General features: G+C 38.4%; 1 long non-coding RNA gene across 1 annotated transcript in view; it reads left to right on the forward strand.

Moving 5' to 3' along the window:
* Positions 1–1,364: 1,364 nt before the first annotated feature.
* The window catches only part of LOC116965717, a 33,697-nt gene continuing 14,053 nt past the window's right edge, over positions 1,365–21,008 (forward strand). The window contains exons 1-2 of the long non-coding RNA XR_004409586.2: positions 1,365–1,868; positions 15,039–15,132. This is a non-coding gene — a long non-coding RNA (uncharacterized LOC116965717). The remainder of the gene's footprint in view (positions 1,869–15,038; positions 15,133–21,008) is intronic.

Raw genomic sequence — 21,008 nt, forward strand, 5'->3', positions numbered from 1 at the left:
GATCCTAGAGCTTAATAACAGTTAGGGTTAATAGCTTGAGGTGATTAACTGTTTCCAACCAGTCATTAATCTGCAGGAGGTGTCTTTAGTCTTGTTCATTATTGGTAAGAAATGACACCCTAACATTTTGCTTGAACTTTGTTCTTTTGTTGTTGACAAATGAGTCTGAAAACAAATGTAGTGGAATCAAAACCTACAGCATGATGTCACTTTTCTGGTGCTTATATCAAGGGCTGCCCCGGAGCTGGGGTGGAGCTCCAATCTGACCATAATGGCAAAAATTTGGCTCCTGGTTTTGTACCTCAGTGTCTGTTTTTCTTTCCTTTTCTCCCTCAGTGTACTGCACATCTAGTAATACCTACTACTATTGAAAATTGGGATATTCACTTACCTAAATGTGGATTTGAGTCTTATCTTTGTATTTTAAAAGCAGGGATATTAAATTTTATCCAAAGCTAAATTTAGACTAGTGATATTATCTTTGCCCACTGCCAGCATATTTCACTCATAGTCTGGCAACACCGAAGGGAATTTGCAGGACCTGACTATAGGGGTTTTAATCTCCATTCCCTGCACTAGCCTAAGCCAAGTGAAAATCTTGACAATCCACTTCAGCAGGGATGACAAGAGCAATGCTGGAAATTTCACTGCAGCAGACCCAAAACTGTTGATAAAAACACACAAAATTATTAAGCTAAAGGTGGAGAAGACATCAATCATTTTGGAAAGAGACCGTTTGATTCTTTCCTCAAAGCACAATCTGACCTGACACCAGCCTGACAACATTCTTTTATTCTATACAGGCCCATCACTGTCTCATTCTACAATATTGTTAATAGGGCCAGAAAAAAAAAAAAAAAAATAAAAAAAATAAAGGAACAACAGTGTTAGGGTGTATGAAGGGAATGAGGGAAGGGGAAAATAGAAGAGGTTAAAGGTTTAAATGTACAGAAAGAAATTACCTTTTATATACTAATTTAAACTTGCTCTACTGTTGCAGGTCTGTTTGTCATGTCCACAGAGGCATGTGAACTGGCTCATGCAATTACACTAAGAGATAAAATACGTTAAAAAAAGTTAGCATTATTTTTTATTTGAAATATTAAATCTGCCCTTCCTCTCTCTTTTACATCAGAAAATAAGAGAAAATAAAATAAAAGAATAGAAAATAAAAGAAGAAAAGAAAAGAAAAGAAAAGAAAAGAAAAGAAAAGAAAAGAAAAGAAAAGAAAAGAAAAGAAAAGAAAAGAAAAGAAAAGAAAAGAAAAGAAAAGAAAAGAAAAGAAAAGAAAAGAAAAGAAAAGAAAAGAAAAGAAAAGAAAAGAAAAGAAAAGAAAAGAAAAGAAAAGAAAAGAAAAGAAAAGAAAAGAAAAGAAAAGAAAAGAAAAGAAAAGAAAAGAAAAGAAAAGAAAAGAAAAGAAAAGAAAAGAAAAAGACAGCTCATATTTATGACCAAAAGAAGAGGAATTCCAAGGAAACCTCAGTGCAAAGGAAACTTTGGTGATAACAACGGATGTGTTGTGGATAACGAACAGTAGCTGGTGAGAGATTATCCTGACTCTAGTATTAAATTAGACTTGGTGCAAAATATACCTATCTTTGATGTTGAATTTAAAGCTAGTGTGCTATCAAAATCCGGGTAGAGGCTCTGCTGTGTGTTGGGCTGTCACTGAAACTCAAGTGTCCTATTTGAATGACTGAACATTTTGCACACACAGTAGACTTCTTCCTGTGAGTTGAGGGCTTTGTAAAATTACATTACAAAATCAACATTGACTGTGACACACATTGAATCCCTCGTATGGTGAGCTGAACAGGATAGCATGATGTTGTTTTTCAGCTGCACACTTCAGAGAGATTGACATATAGGTAAGTTTTTACAGCAAATTCAAAAGCACTTAAATGACTGCTTTAGACCTGGTCTGCCTGCTGTTATGATTAAGGACTGTAGTGTAAATAACAGTTTAGTCCTAATGCAGAAGATGTCACAGAGGACAGTGGATAAAGACTGTTTGCACTAGTTCATATCCAGGCACAAGTGGTTCAGATTCACTAGTTTGATGTGGCACAAGTGCTGTTGTGAGTAGGAAACCTCATCACTCATCTTTCTCTAAGGGTGCAGAGACCTGTTGTGCCCAGGAGGTGTTTCTCCATAGTCTCTACAGCAGAGTTTTCAGGAGCACTTCTCTACTGGCTGTCCCCTATGACCACATAAGCACATAACAGCCAGTTAGAGAGGAATTTCAGACCTTTTCTGAGCAACGTAATAATGTATGTTCCTGGACCAGTGGTCTGTGTCTCTCAGCATGTTGTGGGAGGTGAAGCTAAAGCTTCTTGTACTGGACTTATCCTCGGCCCACTGCATTCCCATAGTAATGGCTTTAGCACCTCTGTACAAGTCCGTTTGCAACTTCTGGGCTGTGGCTCATGTCCAGAGGCTTTGGTGTCCTCACCATGTATGCTGAAGACAGAGAAGGAATTGCATGTGCATAGGCTGCTATGTGACAATTCACTGACAAATAAGAAGACATTGGCAGCATGGGAAATGGGGTGACCAGAGCTCTGGAATGCTCATGGCACACATACACATGGCAGGACACATTCCTGGTGGCCTGTTGCCTTGCCTGGCCATGTGTTTTTTGAAGGAAGAGCTACTGCACACTGAAATTTCAGCTATCAAATCAGCTGAAGGTAGCCTGAAGCTCTCCAGAGTGGTGGACACAACAGTGGTGACTTCTGTGGCTCTCCATGCATGAGGATGGAGGAGGTTAGAGTGAGATTTGAGGATAAAGGTACTTTTTAATCTAGTGTTCCTTTCACCATCTCTTATATCAGCTGCCCTCCTTTCCACCCCATTAACTGTATGAGCATACCCTTTTATCAGCTTAAAGGCCTTAAAATACACTATTTCAGATGTGGATTAAGGTCAATGTGCAGCTCTCAGTAACTCATACTGATGAATTCCTCTTTGGGGTGAAGTTGTAGAGGAGTGCTGCAAGGTTGCATAGCTTTTCTATGTCACTTACAGAAATATCAAATAAAAAGATGTAATTTGTCAAAACCTCAATTAGAGTAATACATTTGTGCCTGAAAACAATATTTCCCCTAGAGTTCAGATAAGTTTACTTAGAATTCAATATAAGAATACAGAAGGTATTTACTTTCAGTTTTATAACTAAATCCATGACAATTTATTTTGTATGAAGGTTAAATGACTTAATAATGGAATTCTCAGAATGTTTTCGTATTTCCTGGATGTTGGAAAAGGAGTGTGTTTTTTTTTTTTTTCTCCTAGGTAGAAAAAAAAGACATAATTATGTTCTTGCTTTAGCAATGTAAATGACTTTACTGATAAATGAAAACTGATATTTCAAAGCTGTAGTTTATTATAGCCTGATGGCATGTTAGCCCTTATCATTCAAGGCAGTATTTAACTCTGAATAATATATTATGCTAACTCTGAAACTGTTATGGTGAGATTTTTATGCACCATAAAACATGTCTTACGATCTTCAGCATGCTAAAATGTCAGTCTAACATATTAATCTAACATATATCTTGGAAAACAGTAGTTTTCAAAATCTGTCTTCATATATAGCATTTCTTGCATTTCTTAATGCATGGATTTATGTGTAAGTACAGGATTTTCAACTTCTGAATAAAATAATTATCTTTTTTTTCTGCATGTATAAAACCTAACACAATGAGGACTCAACCATAACTGAGGATCCTAGGTTCTGTCAAAAATTCTTTATTAAATGAACAGTGTTGTTGGCAAAGCAGCCGTGATACTGAAGCAATGTATTTGAATATATTATTGGGTTTGCTATTGGACGTTTCATGTTGTCCCTTTCTGATCTGAAAGTACTGGTCTTAGTTTAGATGTTACTATTTTATTTTGGCAATTCTGAGAAAAATGCATTAGCTAATCTTGAACTGGAGGATCATGGGGAAAAACAAGGACAGGGAAATAGTGTCTTCTGGGCTCAGACTCATGCAGCATGGAATTTATGCAGAGGATAGCAAAAAGAGGTTTATGAGACGCTGTCTCCAGTCAGGTGGGCCAAGTTTGTGTGTATTCACAATTCTGTCCATCCGGTCTCAGAGATACTCTGGCCCTTGTGAGGACCACTGCTGAAGGTGGACATATAATCAATTTGCTTCTCTCAAAACTAGATCTAAAAGATAGGCAGTGTTTCTGCTGACGCAAAGACGTTGGCTAACCATTAGATTCTACTGGGGCAAGCTGACATTGCCATCACACCACTCCTTTTTGTAATGGTCAGGGTGGAAAAAAGAAGCTGTCAGGGAGATGTTGCAACATCCAGGTATTCCTGTGGCAAGTAGAGGATTGATCTGCAAGGCTCACAGCTGGACTACTGCGAAGCAGTCAGTTCAACAGTGCATCCATGGACTACAGCTGGAGTGATCACTCCCGGGCTCTGTTCTGCTCAGATCTGACTTTAGCAAATGGAAGTCCTAAATTGAAGAGTTTTCTCTCATTTATGTCTGCATTAATCAAAATCTTGTAATTCTGGACTTTTGATTTGATGGGATTTGATAGGTCTCATATGAAGAATGGTTTAGAGGCGATCCTTATTTTTTTGTACAATTAATTTTTTTAGTGAGAATGGATAGTTCACAAAACAGATCAGACATATTTAAACTAAACCAAAAAGTCAATGTGCTGTTACATATGTTCTGCATTCTCTCCCTTAAGTACATAGAAAATGAGTAACTATAACCTATACCCTTTCACAATGTAACAGATATTTAAATGAAGAAAACTGCAAAAGGCAAAAACGTTCTTAGTTAGTTATACTAATTAATTAGGCAATGGGATTTGGTCCAGATAACTCTGTAAAGAAAGACAGATTTCATCTGAAGCTAAATGTTGCCCAGCTGCCATATCACATTCTTTCTTTACCTGTAGACTAGATGTAGTATCTTAGCACACTAAGTTCTTCTGAAATAAAAATATATCAACAGCTGTCTTTGAATATGAACTACGTTTTCTGGTTTTCAATCTAAATGGCTTGACTACTGCCATAGTTATCATTATAAGGATATATTATATTTTGTGTCTTACCTTGTTCTGAATGAGAGTTAAAAACATGAGGCCTGAAGGCTCTGTTGAGATCTATATTTACATAATTTGAAGACATGTGCTTAGAAACTTCTATCTAAACATGTTTGAAACTATCTAATCCAAGATTTTTACATTTAGGTGTTCTGAGTTTCTAAAATTTGCCTTTGTAGCTTACAGGAACTGCCTTTGATTATCCTGATTACATGTCTGCAATGATCAGAGACACTATTTTCTGATTTTGAAGAGGTAGCCAAGAGAAAAAAGGAGAAAAATAATGATCAGATACAAAGCTGAAGGTGCAATAATTGAACGGTAGAGCAGTAAAGCTGAAGGTGCAATAATTGAAAGGTAGAGCAGTATTTCTTAGTGTATTGCAAACTGAATGGAGGTTGTGCAGTTTAAAGGAGAGGTTAGAGGGTCTATTGCACAAGAAAATTTCAATTCAGGGCCAGCAGTGGCCACCTGTGGTAGGGAAGATGCAGGTGAAGAAGAGGAAACAAGAAGTGTGATGCATGGATAATAGGCCTCGTAAAGAGAGGATTCAATAAAGCAGCAGCTGGAGAGATGTCCTAGCACTACAGCAGTCTTTGTTAGGTATGCGCTGCTGTACACTGTTGCTCTCATTCCTGTTGAAAAAATCAACAAGAGACTAAGTAGTACTTAGGAAAATTAGATTGCATTTTCCATTTATTAGAGGAAATGTGCTTTTTTTGTTCAGTAGAAAATAACAGAAAAATCTATTTGTTGTTAAGGGGAGTTGTGCATATCTTTTTTTCATAAAACAAATCTCCGATGAGTCTTTCTCATACAGATTTTAGGGAAACAGTTGTCTGGTTATATCTAAGGGAAATTTCTGGATTGGTACTCGCAAAGAACTGTCAGGGGCAGACATAGGCTCCTCCAGTCCAAAGCAAAGATTTGTAATGTGTTCATAATGACTGACCTACAGGAGCTGGATATAAGCAGGCATAAAAATATTTATAGGCAAATGATTTATCCTGAATGTTATTGACACTAGCCAACTGCTGACAAATGGCAGTATGTGAAAATCTGTGAAGATCTAGTCATCACCAAGGAGCTCACTGTTAATTAGTTAATCCAAGCGGATGGTTCTTGAAATGAAGCATATAAAGCATTTGAAAATTTAGATCCTCAAAACTTGCAAAAAGTTGCACACACATATTTGCAAGGGGAGGGATTTCTGAGCTTGAATGCTTGGCATAACTACTGAAAGTGCAAGGATGCATCTGTACCAAGGTCCAAGCCAGGGGTGCACACTGAAATCATCCATGACACTGCAAGCTCTGGCTGACCTCAAGCGGAATATTTTAAATCATTGAACTTCATTCTTCTTCACTTCCTAGAACAGATCACATCATCTACTTCTAAGTGTAGTTTCAGTGTATTTCAGTGGCACAGTATCCAAAACCAAACCAGCCAACCAGCCCCTCTAAACAAACAAGGGAACTTTGTATCTTAAGGTAAAAGAGAGCAGGAAAATTATTCCCTGGGATGAGAACAAGGAAGAAATGAATCACAGAATATTTCCATCAAGAAGTTGTTGACAGTTTGAAGAAGGCAAATAATTCAATGACTAAGTGAGAAGTCTGTTATTTTTCTTTGTTGTATATTCTTTGGGAAGTGTGAATTTTATTTATATACTTTCTGAGTAATAGCAGAGGAGAAAGGATAACTAGCATAATAGAAAGGAAAATGTCTCTCAGCTAGACTTTGTACAGTGAAAGATGTGATCTCAGATAATGGATACTAATGAAGGAAATGGGAACACTTTAAGGGCAGGAAGAAAGAAAGAATGGATTTGTGTCACTGCATGAACAAATGCTTCTATAGCTTTTGTTTCAAGTGTGACCCTAGGGTAATCAATCACGATAAGACTGTCACCCATGCAAGTTTGAGTGTAAGATGAGGCAGCTCCTATATGTTTGGAGAAGGCCTGAAGATGGGAAGATATCCTCCATATGTACTTTGAAGAGGAGAAAAATATTTCAAAATTGAATTCAAATTAGATCATGTGAAGCTTAATTTTTTTTTTTTAATATTTTTTTTTTTTTTTGTGTATATGCATGGATAACGGACAGGAAACCTTATTTTGGATATGACCGTCCAACAAATTAGGTTCCCTGTGGCATAGATCATCATAGCTCTGTTGAAATCAGTGAAGTTATCGCAAGATACCACCAGTCATAGATTCAATCCATAATATAGAGTGACAACGCTTTCAACAGGCTGGAGGTGATATTTGCCATGACCCTCCTATACACAGCTGAACTAACATGAGCCAGCCCACATGTTGTGCCGTTCTTTTTTTTTTTTTGTTTTGCAAGCAAGAAAGAAAGGACAGCAAATATTATGGTCCTCACTTCATCCAGATGGCTGACAATAGAACAAGGTTTTAGCTTGTTTACAAAATGTTTTGGTCGGCTCTGACTAATACTTGGTCAGGGAAATTCTTCAGGGAAGTTTCTACATGGAACAGACACATCATGTAGATGACTAAGTTATTTAAATATCACTCTTCCTTTTCAGTGTGTTACTATGGACAAAGTCATTTGGATGACCCAAAAAGGGGAGATGTTAGAAAGACCAAGGCATCTTCATTTAGGGAAGAGGTGTTAGTTCTGGTATTCTGGCTTATTGAAGTCTGAGGTGCTAAATGTATTTTGAGATTTAAAATACATGATCAGTGTCTGTCATTTCATCTTCCTTTTCTCTCTTCTCTAGGGCAAACAGTTCTTGTTCTAAGATGTTTATGGTAGTTTTGTGTTGTGTTTCAGGTATGCCTCAGGATGCTTAAACCAGAAATTCTTAGTCATGAGCATGAATCTATTCAATTGCCAGTATTTATACATAACATACAGGCACGTGTGTCTGCGGTTATAACTCCTTATTTTCTTCACACACAAATGGAAACCAGATCCTAGCTCTTCTTAGCAACATCCATAGGTAGAAAATGTAGCTATATTCCTTTTTGAAATTTCAAAAATTTTTGTTTCTGTCATGTTTAACTTATGTTGGAGACCAGTTTGGAAAATACCAGTTTTAAAGTGAAAATATATGTTTGTATTTATTATTTAAGAAAAAATATTAATAACAGCTGATCAAGAACTCTTTCATTTTACTCATATGTTTAAAGCTTTTTTAAAACTATTGTTATGTTAGATATGCATTGAATCTTTCCCTATAAGTTAAGCATGACAAGCATAGAAATAATTTTTCTGGCTTAATGTAGCAAAAAATTGTTAAGATGTTACTGACCCTTCTAATTTAAAAACTTCTGCAGCAACTCCTCCTGCAAATAGTTTCATTACCTTAAATTACTTTCAGAAATTGGAGATAACTTGTGACCAAGAGTCTGTGAAGCTGAATTCAGGGCTTATTTTGCAACTAAAATATTAAGTTCTTTACAATATTACAGAGCTTAGACACAGCGATTACAGAAAGAGTGATTTTAACTCTCAAAGTGAGTGATGCATTGCAAATAATTTCAAAGGATGTATTTGCAGGGACCAACATTTTCCAAAAATCAGGATCAATTAAGATGTCTTAAACAGGGATTTCAAGACTCTTGGTTTATTGAAATCCAAGATATGGTGTTCCCAATGGTTTACACACTTTCTGCTCTGCTGTTCTAAATGGCCAACTGACCTTGCTTCTCAGTGCCCCGTTTTGTCAACTAGTAACATAACTACTAAAACTGTTGCAGTATTTTGGGAACAGTATCTTTGGGTTTTGACTTTGGGATGGTATTGATACTTCAAAATCTTGAATCATGACAAGATATATTTTTGATGGATGCTACTTTTTGGATATCCCTTTGTCTGTTTCTACAGTTTTTTGAAGGCCACAGGAGGATTTTTGCTAGGCACAAAACTAAAAAGTTCCTGTTTTGTTTTCCTACATAGTATTTCTTAGCATGGTATGAAACACAGTAAAACAAAGGGAGAGAAAATTCCTCAATGTATTTCTTTCTTGCAATTTCTCCAACAAAACTGATTCAGTACTCATAAACAATTAGGTAAATCTTTCTTATTTCTTGCCACCTAAAGGAATGATCTCCAAGCCCTGAGGCTGGCTTCTTCCTGCCCTAACAGGGTACAGACATCTGTCAGGGTAAATGTAAAACCTCAGAAAGTACGTGGGGAAAAGTTTCTTTCTCTCCAGAGTGGCTTTTACATTTAAGACTTATCCTCCTTAATTGCTAAAAGAAATCCCTACTTCTGAAGAATCCTAAGCAATAACCAGAACAGGGAAAAATTGTATATAAACATATCACCTAATACTTTTGTTAAATATGTCACTTAGGAGGAGGAAAAAAAAAAAAAAAATGGAGGAGAAAGAAATCTTTGGTAATTTCTTTTTTAGACATGTATTTGCACCAGGGAGGTCAACATCACATTCCTTTAGGTATGAAAACTGCTAGACTAAAGTCTGAGTGCTCCTCTCTCCTACAGTCAAACACAGCAGCTACATGAGCTGGAAAAGCATTGTGTAGGCCATAAAATGGGACATACAAATAATCACACTTTTCTTTCCAAAATCCTCTCTCCTCTACAACAAAGGTCAAGCAGAACACCTCTTTCATCTCCTGGTGTTCACAGCTGAGGACATGCATGGTAATCTTACTCAATACTGAGCAGTATTCCTAAGAACACATTATTCATATTTAAGCACTGGAGCCTTATAGAGCAGCTGCTCTGTAAATTCACCAGAGGAAGGTGAATAAGTCCTTGTATGGCCACTGTATGATATGTAGACCTCTTGGTGCTCTCTTGATGTGCTATTCTGAATTTGAGGTGTCAGTGATTAAAAGTCAGTGTGAGATGGCTATGTGCAGCTCAGCACTGATGTGATGCAGTAGTTAGTTCTAATGGCATTGAAAAGGTGCCAAAAGAACTGGGGGCCCTTTGGCATGTTCTTTACTCTGGTGTAAAATTGTATTTGTTTTCTTGTGCCTATTTTTGTACCCTCTCTGCCTTCTCACCTTCTAATATTTCTCTCCTTCCCTGGTTTTCCTGCCTCTTGATCTTGTTTCATTTCTTGTTTTGCTGTCTCAGACTTGTGCTGGTGATCCTTCTTCTTCTCTTTTTCTGTATTAGCTTTGTGCTCTCTTACTACTAAGGGATGCCTTGCAGTTGATATTAAAATGAGATTAGTAATACTCCCAAAACAGCATGGAGCATGCTACACTTAGCTAATCCAGCCCTTCCCCTGTGCTCTGTAGATGACAGCAGAACAGAGCAGAGAGGTGCTCCAATGACAGCAATGTAATAATCCACTGCCATAAGGGGTATAAAGTTTTTTTTTGTTTTGGTTTGGTTTGGTTTTGGTTGGTTGTTTTGTTTTGTTTTGCTTTGTTTTTTGCTTTGTCTTTTAAAGAGGGCTATTATTTTTCTGTTTTAATGTTTTTAGTGCTCCCTTTCCCATCCTACACTGCCACAAGGCACACAGATGCAGATGTGCCCTACGTTCTAGGGAGGGCGTGTTTTTACAGTCAAGGTGGACTTTAAAATTACCTCCACATTCCATTCCATCATTCTTGTAACATTGCACGAATGATATATGTATTTTATACACAGAGGTGGCAGTATTATTTTAATGTCATGATTTCCTTGGTGTCCTGTAACAGCTGTGTCAGGCAGCAACTGTCTTTACAAGGATGTCCCTTGAAAATGAGATCTTTAGGTCTCCTTTGCAAATAAAATCCCTTCGAGGGAAATACAAGCAAACCAATCTGCTGATCTCTTTGGCCAAAGATATGAAAGCTGAAAGGGTTGACTGGGCACAACTTTCTTAGCAAGCACAGGTTAAGCAGAATCTGAACTTAAACCTAACAATGAAAAAAATGTATGTACAAGGAAGAAGGGACTGAGGGAAGCTGAAAGCAAAGTAGTGACAGGCCAGATCGCCATTCAGGAAGAGAATAACAGCTTTTTCTTTGCATCTGTGCATGGTCTCACTCCTACACCTAAGGAGCTCATTACATCCTTTAGTAAGACTAATGTCATGGTACAGAAGGATCTATAGCTGAAGCTCAGATAAATTCCTTGTGTCTTCTGCCCTTATCTGTGCTCCCTGAAGTACCATGCTGCTATGCAACTGCTCTGCCACATTTCAATTTTTTAGATTCCTCCCAGAAGTAATTGCAGAAAAGCAGTTCCTCCACTTCCAGGTTTGAAGAAAATACAGATTCTTAAAGGGAACACGGTTTTATTTGACTTGATGAAGAAAAATTATATAAGTAAACCCAAATATGGAATCGCAAGCAAAACTGACCAATGCTGTGTTTTGGCCATACCTTAACATTTGAGTGACTTCAACTGCTTATCAGTAGCATTTATAACTTTGATAGATACATCTCTAATAGGAAATTGTTTTGTATGAAACAATTTACTTTCCCAATTTACATATCACACTGTAACTATTCAAGTTAATGACAACATATCTACAACAATGTATTTGGCCTGAGAGAGGAAAAAAGAATATGCAACACATGGAGTTACACATGGTCTGTGTTTCAATAATGTATGTAAGTTGAGAAGTGCCTCAGTTTCTGGGATCCAAAGTAAGTAATTTCTCTTAAGTAAGTAAGCTCAATCAGATCTTGATGTTTCTGAAAATGCAGAGACATCCCTCTGGAAAACAATTGATTGACTGTCACCAAACAACTTTGTTTTTTTTGGGGGGGGGAGGTGATGTTGGTGTTGTGCTGTATGTAACATATAATTGTATTCGTGCTGTTTAAAAATAGAAGTATTTGGCATATGCCTTTACCTGTGCTTACTTCATTATCTGTCTTGCCATTCGAGATAAGCTTCAAGTATTTACAATTGATGCTTCCATTTAAGAAGTAAGCTCTACAAACAAGTGTGGTTTTCCTGTATAATATTCCATAAAGGCTAAAGGTTAAATTGCCACAATAAAACACAAGACTGAGTGGTTTTCTTGACCATCTTCATTGCTGCTTTAGCATTCTCTAAAAAACCAGTCCTGCGTATAGGTGTGTTATGGAAGGAAGAACAAGCTTACCTGCCACACAGAATTCCTTGGGCCTCTGATTATCCATGTTATTTATTGAGCCTTATAAATTCTATGGGGTTTTGGGTACTTTACATTTATGTAACATTTTTGCAGTAGGCCATCTTATCTATTTCCCAGAAAATATTTTTTATGTTGTCTATCTCATTAAAGGGAAGGTTTGTTTTCTCATTAACTCCTAAAGAAGGCAGAACTAATCAACTGTGCTTTTTATCCCACTGATTAATGTCATCTATAAATTGTGTTGGAAGGCTAATTCCTTGTTTCTGCACTAGAGAACTAGAGAAATAATGCAGGTCAAGGACAAAGACATATCCTATGTAAGCAGATAGACTCCTGACAGCATAATCTGTAAGTGGAAAGTTAACACTTGGCTCTTTGAAATAAGTTTTAACCTGACAACAGCAATAAGCTTCTCAGAACTGGATCTGAGAGACTGAAGAGTCAAAAAATTAATTAGTGTTCTGCTCAGACAACATGATTTTGGTGCTATTGAGCACGCAGTCATTCTTCCCTGATCCTGCTCTGAAGTAATATGCCTAGAAAAGTTATATGAAATATGTGTCTCTACTAATCCTGAATAAACCATAGGAATGTTTATAACTATATAAAATCAGTCCTGGTACAAATTTAAGTCTTTTTAGCTTTATTTCTGCAGATAAAGACAGTATCTCTGAGTCTTTTGAAAATCAGACATACGTCTAAAACATTGGCCCTTTGGCCATAGATCTCCCAGCTGTGGTACCAGTACTAATGATTAAATGATTCCATGACTGACTAAGATCTGGTGGATAATGCCCTTCCAAATTTAAGGGGAATGGTCTCACAGTGATCTGTGAAGTGTAAGGACAAAAGGCTCACCCTAATACAAACACAGGAGGGAGCCCAGTTACCTCACCCCTCTTCCTCCTCCTCCCCCAACATCACCTAGAGCAGCTGTAAAGTGCATTCTTTTGATATGTTCTTATCCATCTGCCTTGTAGTGTTAGCCTGCTTTCTATCAACCCTGCAAGTGTGAGGGAACTTGTACAGCTCCTTGTCTGGAGGGGTGGTGCCTCTTGGGATAAGAAAAGCCATTGGACCTGCTGCTTGGGGGCTGGAAGTGTGATAGCAGCAGCATATTTAAACATGACTCTCCTGCAGGATGAATCACTTTATCAGCCTGTTTAGACGTGAGTCATGGAGGCTAGTGAAAGGGTTCCAATGGCTTGCTGCTTTAATAAATTGTCTTTTGTAAAGTAATTTATGTTCCTGGTTTGTACCTTTTTCACATTTCTCAGGAGAAATCTTAGCTAGTAAACACCCTGGACCAAGAAAAGGTTGTAACGTATCTCTTGGGTATGCACTTTTTGTTCCAGGGTCTTCAGGAATGGTTGATTTACAGTAGAGGAAGAAGTAAAGCTGGGGGATTTTGTCAGCCCTGTAAGAAATCTAGGTTTCTTTTTTGCTGTGGAATTATCCATGAAAGATTATGTGGCCCACGTTGGAAAGGTTATAAAGCAATGCTGATGGGACTGAGAGGAAACCAGGAAAAAAATGTTCAGGGTACAGGTGGTGATTGCACAGAATAAGTGTACAATTCTGCCTCTGCACAATGAACAAAATGGGGAAAACTGAGTGGAATGCCCCCTTCTTCTCTGATCTGGCCCCGTGGGAATTTCTTGAGGCAGTGCTCTGTGTGTGGCCCATAACTCTACCCAAGTGGACTCAGGGCTAGGCTGGAGCTGGAGGGCATGTGTGGCTTTGGGATCAGCCTTTTCATAGGTCTGCTCAGCAGGGAGGATTTGGCAATGGCAGGTAGCGCTGCACCAGGAGGCTGGGTGAAGCTTGGCAGCTGCCCTGCAGTCCTTCCTCTCCCATGGTAAATGCATCTTCCTGTTGGGATTCTTTCACTTGAGACCAACTGACAGGGCTTTTATGTATTTGTTGACTTTTGTGCTATTTGCATGAACACATGCTATGCCGTGCCATGCTGTGACTAATGCCCAGGGTATGTGATGTTCATAACTGGGTGTTTGTACAGGGCTGCTGCCCTTGAAGTGGCAGCTGGACAGCTCTGCTGCCTGAAAGCCTGCACAGAAAGGAGCCCTTTTTTGGGTACCTCAGATACAGGATCCACACCTCACACCCTACACTATCACGAGATAGTTTGCGATGATAAACCAAACCAGTGCCAAACACTGCTGTGTGAACGGGCAGGAGTGCACCTGCCTGGTGTGCACATGTTTGCGTCTTCTGTTTATGCAGGAATATGTGCTCGCAGAAGTGTCTGGGGTGCTTTCAGCCCTTTCTGCCAGCTGATGTGGGAACAATACTCTACGAACACCTGTGGGAGCAGAAAGTAAATAAGGAGTGCTTGCACGTGCTGCTGGCTGATGTGCATCCTCCGGCACTCAATGCAGTAAAGATTTACTCTGTGAATTTTGCAGTGTTGTAGCTGGGATGCTGTAATACAGCTTGTCATGTCTTTAATCAGCCAGTTATGAACAAGAAATAATTGGTGTTCCAAAAATGGTTTTGCTTATATTTTTTAGTTATTTGTTCAGCAAATGCTTTTATTTCCAGGGCCCTGCTAATTAATGAACCATCAATTTAACAACTGCTTTCCCCTTGTTATTTTAAGAAATACTTTTAAATGTGCTACCCATTTGCAGCTGTAAGCCATAAATATTTCCTTTAAAGGCTTGAACTGGAGAAGTCTGTACTTTAGGTTTCCTTTCCAAACTGAAGAAAATGCTTTAAATGTGTTTGCATTCCTTATTTGCTGTCTTATGAATTGCTCTCTATCACTAGATAAAGCTGGATGTTTCAGCACACTTCAGTCTTACTGCAGCTCAGGGCTGAAACCTTCTATCTAATTCAGGAACTTTTTATTTATTTCTTTTCCTCTATAGGGTTCACAGCTAAAGTGGTAAAGTCATCTGCAACTCTGGCAATAGCTGGGTTTGCCTGCTAGCCAGGGCCAAAGTCTGGATCCATTCAAGTCAGGTAAGCTCCACATTTTGTGCCCTTCTACCAAAACTGGACAAACTCCTGAACCACTCCTACCTCCCATCATGTAAGGCGATCAGAGACTATAAGCTTAATATCTAAAGGAGAGGGATTTGTTTTGTGCATGGGTCAGCTAAACATTATTTGCTTAGATGATGGTTACCCCAGTTATGGGTTTGCAAGTAGGCGTATTGCAGTTGGCTGCACTTTACCTGGAATAAAACCAGTTGGATCCCTAGCTGTGACAGTACCTGAGGATTAAAATGATGTCCTGTGGTTTTAGCATCTGTGCTCTGAAAAGAGATGCTGGAGCATATATTCTAAATGTATAATCAAGGAATGGGAAAAGATTAACAAGCAATATCTGTCTTCTGTAATCAGCTTTGGAAACAACAATAATAAATCTTACTTGCTTGATTATTTGATGAGGTCTAATAAATATTTGAACCAAATAGTAAGATGCATCTATAAACAACTGAAAATGCAAGACTTCAGATAATCTTATCTTCAAGAATTGATAGCAGCTAAACACTTCCTCTCATGCCTTTTCACCTTTTATTGACCCACTTTCCATCTGTGTACCACCTCTCTGCTGGCTGTCTCCTGACATAAATAATATCTTGCTGATGGGGCAAAATTAGGATTTTGTGAAGCTTTGTCTGGCTGACCTGAATGGGGCTATGCCTATGCTATCTGCTTTGTCAGATGGTAGGCTACTTAATGCTGTTTCCCTGGTCTAGACAACTGTCTCCTGAGGACTGGTTCTCCCTTAAAAATCCAAATATAGTGGGAAACAAATTCTCATTTATTGTCTCCATAACCGTCAGCAAGTATTTGAGAGCTATGGTAGCACAACTGCCACTTGGTTGTTTTTGCAGATGGAGGAAAAGGCTTCATGCTCACTTAGCAAGAGAAACACTTGAAATTGTCAGGGCCGTAATTAGGCCAATATAGTCACATAAAAGCTGAGTATTTTTCCCTTGATTTACTGGCCTAGTCCACTCTGCATTTGTAGTAGCTTTGAGTAGTTTTGTAATAGTCCTTAACAGTCCCATTTGGAGAAGATATAGAACACCAGTCAGTTAAGAACACAATTTAGTTCGTATCTTGCACACATGTGACAGCAGGACAATTTAATACATTTTTCCAAACTCTTTATGTAATCTAAATAATGGCAGTATTGTTCCATTCTTATGTTTTTGAAGATCAACATGCAAACCAAGAAAAATACTTTCCTATTTTAAAGAATATTGATGGGCAAAAAAAGTAATGGTGGTGTGCAAATGTGAACTCGTATATGCATGTTGTTCAGGGTTACCTCATTTTCCCCTTACCACATGTGAAACAAAAATGCAAGATTAATGCAGGAATTGAAGCAGTATCACCACCAGAACAAAATGGTTGGAAAAATGATTACTGTGATAAACACAATATTTAATGGCTGCCAAAATCACTTTCTCTGTCCTTCACCATGAATGGGAAGGAAATGAAATCTGGGTCTAGCGAGAAGCAGTATGTTCTTGGAGACTGACCCTGGGTCAGTTTTGGAGTCTTGATCTCAACATTTTTCAAAATCACTAGTCTTTACTTAGATTGTAAAGCCACAGTTTTCCCATCATTTGGTTATGAAATGGTTCACAAGAAGCATAGCTAAAATCCAGTTCAGAATCTTTGATAGCAGCATATGGACCTTACAGCATTCCCAGTCCAAATGCTGGTCATGGAAGAAATTCCAAACTGGGCATGGTTTTGGTTTCATTATGAAACCCTTTGAACAGTCTTACAACTCTATTTGGGTAATTTTTGCCCATGTTGAATAATTTCAGAACTATTTTTTTCCTGAAGATAATAATTTTTCTTACTGTGTTAAAACATCGAGAAAGTAACAGATGTACTTAAAGCATGTTTTGTTATTAGTACATAAACCAACAACCAAGTACTTTACTAACAACACAATTAAGTATTTTCCATTAAACATTTGAATCTCCTGTCCAGTAGTGTAGGCTGTTGACATAAAACACAACAAATGTGCTGGATATAAACTAAAGAAGTTGAAATTAACTCCCACTGAAACAGCATTCACTAGATCTGGCCATAGTATATGGGTTTCTGTGGGGGGGGAAGGAGGGAGGGAAGGTCAGTCAGTTGGTCTGTCCTCATCTTGGCTGCATATATTTTGAGCAAATTCAACATAAAATTCTTTCTTAAAACAGTAACTTGTGTTCTGATTCAAAAGCAAAAATTAGACTTGATGCCTTCACAGATATGCTTACAGTTAGGTAAACCTGTACACTTTGCAGAAACAAAAACCTGCAAAACAACCTTCAATTGATTATTAAAAAAATAGTCAACTAAAAAATTCACTTTGGTTTGTAACTTGGTTTTGAAATCATTTACAAAGCCATGGTTAAAGTCCTACTAGACAGGCTATAGAGCTCTGCACTATTAAATACACTTATTTTAAACTGGGTTAGTCTGTCCTTCGGGGCAATGCCACAATAGTTAAGGCAGTGCCAAAGAATCACACGGTTGCAGAATATTTACTTGGAAATAAGGTGTGTATTGAAAGCCAATGTCAGCGGTTTCAAGATCCTGTCTTCACCAACCCCGTGATTCCAGGCAATGGGAAGCACACCTGGACAGGTTTCCAGGGGCATAATGTGAGAGGCATTATGCAGGGGGTGGGAAAGGCTTAACCTCATATGGCTGCACAGTTCAAAAAGTGTGTAATACTTGCTTTTTTTCTTTCTTTCTTCTTTCTTTCTTCTTTTTTTTTTTTTTTTTTAAAAAAAGGGTTTAACTTTGTTGTGTGAACAGGCAATTGGATGCATCACAGGAACAGCTTGTTTCCTTTTAATGGAATGACACAGCACAGCAGTTCCCAGGCTGTAATATGTTGATTAGGTTTGTGTGTAAACTGCAATCAGGTGATAGCTGAACTGGTTTGAAAGTATAAAATCAGAGGAGGAATACATTTAAAATGCATAATTAAGAAAGCTGGTATAACCAGGTGTCTGAGCTTCCAGTGCAGTGTGTGCTGGGAATGATCTGAGAGCTGCTGATAAATTTAAGACTGGAGAAAAAGAGTCGAGTTGCTGCCTCCCTCCTTGGTTGTACAGTGCTGAGCACTGCATGTTATAAATAATAGATCTTTCTACAGAGAGTTAACTTATTCCTTAATCACCATGAGGGCTGCGGTTGTGTGCTTGAATCCCAGTTCAAGCATTTGCAGCTGCTCTGACATGTACTTTCTTTGTGCCCTTGGAAGCCAGCCACCCCCTCCCCAAAGAGCAGTCCTTATTTTTTCACTTCCCATGCTTTCCCTGTGCTTGGGCTCTGAGGGGAAAGTTTCAGTCTGGTTTAAGAAAAATCGCTACATTTGACTTGAAATATTCGTTCTGTCTTAGAGAACACGCTTTGTTACAAGAGCACTTGAGCACTAGGAAAATCTGCTAGTATTTAGAAAATTTACCTCTGCATATGAGAGAGTGTGTGTATGTGCATGCATGTGTTATTTCAAGATAACAAACCACGATCTAGAAAACTAAAGGGTCACTTGAAGCTTGTCTTCTTGTTAGCAGCAGTTGTTTTATTTTTCTTTAACTGAGCAATAGAAAATTTTTAAGAACATATATACTGGAAAGCAAACATGACTCTACCTCAGCCTTCCTTCTGTAAAAAAGTGTGAGCTGTTACCACCTCCTCCATGAAACATGTCTGTGCTAGTGTGCAGCTGGCTGACATTTGTGCTATCTATGCTGTTGTCATTTTTGATTGTTGGATTAAACTTTGGAAAAGGCGGGGGAGAGTGTTTTTGTATGCCATTTATATAGGTCAGAAATTGTTTTCTTTATGTGCTTAATATAAGTAAGAAAAGAATATGAAATTAATTTTGGCAAATACTGTATGGATGTCTAAATTCTTGTATAATCATTCAGTAACTTAAACACCCTGCAAAATAATAACATGTCATGGAACTAGTCAAATGCTTTATTTCTGAATTAAGTTCTGCCGTGCACACAGCTTTTTTACTTTTAGACCACTTCACGTGAAAGAGAAGAAAAAAAAAGTCCATGTAAATAGAGAAAGAACTTGTTTTAACTTCCTGTATTTTGGGCATGGGCATGCTGGTGTCTGCAAATATTTCAGTGATGTGGGCATATATTTGTTGCATGCAGTATCACTCAGTCACCCCAACTCGCACTGTGAGATACCTCCACAAAGTTCAGACAGGAAATAAGCAACTCAAACAAATTTGCAAAGAAAACCACTTCGACATTCATGAAGTAAGAGCTGGTATTGTTTTGCATGTGAATGTGTGCATACATATTTTATCTCAGACCATCAAGTCAGAGCTCTGACAACACTGAGGGTAAGAGGAAAGTACAGGTGTATTTTTGTTACTGAGGATGAGGCTGAGGGAAGACTTTGATTAATGCTCGTTTGGCTGGGAGAACACCTAAAGATACACTTCTAAAGATCTCGTTAACATGACCCAGTTGAGTTGCAATGCATCTAAGGAGTTTGACATTTAGATGTGCATGCAAGCATGTACAACCTCAATATGATACAAAACTGGTAGTCAAATCCACAAGGGTTAGGCTAGTTAACACCTACAATTTCCTTTAGGCCTCTGAGAGCAACTGTTTTTTTGTAAACAGAGTGAAAATAGTGTCTTCCTAAAGCTTCAGTGAATATGGTATTGTCTGCTTTCTGCTGCTAGGAACTGCATTATGTGAATGAGTTATAAATTGTTAATTTACTTTGTGCAATGTATGCAGTTATACAGGTTTTCCTGTGTTTCATCACAGAGTTGGTTTCTTTATAGAATACATCCTATCTGGAGCTGAAGCTGTTGCTTGTTGTCCCGATAATGTGCTTTCAGCTGTTCAGATGCAAAAGGTCTTGCTGAAAGAAGACGTAATTTTATTCGTGGTGTATCCCTGGAGTGTCCCCTCAGTGGAAGCATATGGCAGCTATTCAGATGTGAGAATAGCAGTTTTTTGCTTGGATCAGCTGGTGCTCATGACACGTCTGGACATCAGTTTCTGAGTAAATACTTTTTCCTGTTCCAAGAACACACTGGTATGGTTAAAGCGAGGGACTTAAGGCTGATATGTTCCTATCAGTGGGAGGAGTGCCTGTATTTGGGTTCTCTGATGACCCAGAATCTGTCTCAGTCTGGGACTGCAGATAGGACGATGGACTGGCTGATTTTCTCTGGAGATCTGGACAGTCATGTTAGGGGAGCTATAATGTACAGCAGTACATTATGGAACATAATGTTTGGAATGTATAGAATATAGAGAAACCTCTTTTCTCTGTAGTGTATAATGGAAAGATCCTGGTTTCTGCATTATTTCTGGAACTTGGAACTCCTCCCCAAGAAGATGTTTTCTCTCTTGATCTGAATCAGTGGGAAGGATCAGTTCTCCAGAAAAACTATCTCCATATGACTCTGTGATATAGGGGCCACACAACATTGTGGTGTACCCATATCTACTCGTGGACTCCTCCCAGGTTTTACAGCTACAAGAAGCTGAACTCAGTTCCCTCAGGACATACAAGGTGTAAACACCACTTTCTGACTTTCAACACTTTCTCAGTATTTCCACACCTGCAGAAGCTCCACCTAGAACTCAAGTCAGAATCACATGGGAGGATAAAATTATGTGTGGTACTGCAGAAGAAAATGGATCTGGGGAGGGAGGCAAGTATTTCTACTTCCCTCCTCTTGTATTTCCATGGTGTCACCTTCCCCTTGAAGCCTACCTGTGCCCAGGACCAGGCTGATCATCACTGGCAACTAAGTAGGTCCTGAATAAGTAAGGGCTCTCCCCGCCCCAGCAAATATCTGCTCTTTGCGCTGCCTG

This window comes from Tyto alba, unplaced genomic scaffold (genome assembly GCF_018691265.1).
Source record: "Tyto alba isolate M040663 unplaced genomic scaffold, T.alba_DEE_v4.0 Super-Scaffold_2, whole genome shotgun sequence".
NCBI lineage: Eukaryota > Metazoa > Chordata > Aves > Strigiformes > Tytonidae > Tyto > Tyto alba.